The sequence below is a fragment of the Sitodiplosis mosellana genome, unplaced genomic scaffold, assembly GCF_009176505.1.
Source record: "Sitodiplosis mosellana isolate CC-2019 unplaced genomic scaffold, AAFC_SMos_1.0 Smas_scaffold_6197, whole genome shotgun sequence".
NCBI lineage: Eukaryota > Metazoa > Arthropoda > Insecta > Diptera > Cecidomyiidae > Sitodiplosis > Sitodiplosis mosellana.
In genome coordinates, this window is record NW_022601438.1 from 1057619 (window position 1) to 1060296 (window position 2678).

Here is a 2678-nt window from a genome sequence, read left to right on the forward strand (position 1 = left end):
TGGCGTTTTATTGTTAAAAAACCCGAAAATTTCGCTTCAGCGCAAATTTGCTGTATTTTCTCTTCTCGTTTTTTTTTCTCTTTTAGTTTTTTTTCTTTCTTTAATTTCCGAGCAAATCTTGAGGACCTCTTTTATCCCTCGCAAATTTTTCTAAATCCCCTAAAAAATTCTACCTTTTCTCAATACGTTCTTCTCTCATCTTTGCGAGAGACAAACACAGACTTTCACACAAACATCGATCCTTGCGCACCGCATGTGTTGCCACTGCTTTCCATTTACCCAAAATATATACTTCGCTGTTCTTTTTTTCTTAACGTAAAAATTCATACATTACTTGTTTCACAAATATATATTTCATTCACAGATTATACCATTTTGCGGTGAACATTGAGCGGCGGAGACGGCGGCGGCGGCGAATGAACGTAGTAAGTTCGCATTTGGCCCCATTTATTACCATTTATTTTTATTGTGTGAATATTACACTTGGACCTGATTTATGTACGTAGATCAGAATTTCGAATCAAATCTTGTTTGCTCGAACGAAACAAAGATGAAAAACAGTTTATGATAATTTACATTGATGTAAGACCTTGATGCAGTTGGCTCGGGAACACGAAATGTCATTATTTTCAATTATTTCAAAATAGATTTTTGCGCTGTAAAGCGACCACCAATACAAGTTGTTGTAGTTTTGTTTATATATGCATGTAGTGTATTGTAGTTTACAAAAAACTTGAACGTGGGTTTGTATAATATTTCCTGGATGCGTCTGTCACGAGATAGAGCTTGAGACGGGTTTCATCGTCGTTAACGCTATCGACAAGTGATGTTGTTGTGTCGTATGCCATTTCTTCGGAGGCAGATGTGATACTTTTATCCGCACATGCTATTTTCAAATTTGTGTGATGGTTTCAACTTGGTAATAAAACCAATGCTTTATTCCTTCGTTAACACGCTCGGCAAACTTTTTTCATGGCATCTTGTTTCGTATCAGATTTGCTTATCGATTATAAAATTTGCTATTTTTCCAACTTTAAAATGGAAAGCCACGGATATTGAGCAAGCTTAAGATTGAGTTATCTATTTATATGGGAGAAGAGGAGAGAACCAAATGGAAAAAAGGAACTTTTAATTTCAATTCATGTAGATAAATTGTTTGAATGCACAACAAGAGATACAGGGTTGATCCAGGACGGAGTACACTCAACATCATAAATCGTGATGATGGCAAGTGGTTGGAACGCAAAACAAAACACATAGTTGGAACTAGACACTTTTCAGATGAGATTAAAAAACAATAGACAAAATCCACAGTCAAATGTTTTTTTTTTTTCATTCTTAAAAAGACAAAAAAAAGTTTTGCCAAGAATTGAATAAATAAGCTGGTGTTGTTATTTTTTATCAACTGAGAACTAATTTAAAAAGCAACTTTGAGCCAGAAGCTGCATTCAAACTTTTATTTCGATTAATTTTTTCATTTCTCTTCTGTGCCCGCATCGAATGGTAACTTTTCTTTATGTCATACACACACCACATTCAGGAAAGCGAAACCTTCAACACTCACTCGTGTCACAACATTTGTATTAACACTACCCACACACATAACAAGAAAAAAACAATCCAAACTCCCATTATATGATGAGTCATTTTCAATGCCTGTCTAGAATTTTCATTCTTCTATTTTACTTTTTGCGCTTTTTTCCATTGAAATATTTAAGATAAAAATTTTTGTGGAATGGAACAATGAGAAAACGAAAAACAAATTATAAGCAGTGCAGCTGATTAGCTTATTTCCCATCCAGCGGTGTTGTTGCATTCAAATAATTTTTTTTGTTCGTTTTATGCAACGATGAAATTTTGAGCAGCAGAACATCACATTGGTATGGACCTCCCCAAAAGACAACTGAACGGAAGCAACGATGTCATCGTCAAGATCTGGTGTAGCACCTTATGTGTCGTCTGCTCTTATCGGCACAAAATCTGACATTGACACATATCAAGTTTATCTTTTGTGCACAATTGCTGAACTTATTCATTCCATCATCAAGCATGTTCTTTCGTTAGAAGTCTCGATGGTTGGCACTTAATGCTTTGGGGCGACTCGTTCTAGCGCGTGTACAAACTGTACCGAAGATCTATACGATATATGACAATCTATCTATCTCTTTCTCTTTCTGTCTGTTTCTCTCTCCCTCCCTCCGTATCGAGAGAAACGCGATGTAATTTGGAGAAAAATCACATAATTTAATAGCGACTTTTCTTTTCTTCTTCCCATTTATGATGCTTCTTTTCTGCGTCGCCAAATGTTAAAACATCCAAAACCATCCAATTCTTGGTAAGGTTATTGCGAGGTCTTTGTTCAGATGTGATGTTGATTGTATCCAGAATAAATGTGTCTAGTGACAGTGACAATTTTAATTTAGATGCTGGTTTTTCGCGTGCATCTTTTCCTATGGGCCAAGGCAAACACTGTTCTATTCACGCTCTTTTATTATTAGTATGAACACCACCATCTGAATCATACCGAACTTTCCCTTTAATTCCCGCATGAAATTTATTAATCGGATTCATTTCGGAACATTTTGTTGCGACAATGCAGAGAAAGATATAGCTGTGCTCACGATTTTTTTTATCAAGATATCGTAATAAACTAAAAATATCGTTCGATATCGTTATTA

General features: G+C 35.5%; 1 protein-coding gene across 2 annotated transcripts in view; it reads left to right on the top strand.

The window, feature by feature from the left end:
• Positions 1 to 369: 369 nt before the first annotated feature.
• LOC129577526 (octopamine receptor beta-1R-like) overlaps positions 370 to 2678 on the top strand; it is a 54660-nt gene continuing 52351 nt past the window's right edge. For both annotated transcript variants that reach the window (XM_055464760.1, XM_055464762.1), the window contains exon 1: positions 370 to 425. The gene's annotated coding sequence lies outside the window, so the exon portion shown is untranslated. The remainder of the gene's footprint in view (positions 426 to 2678) is intronic.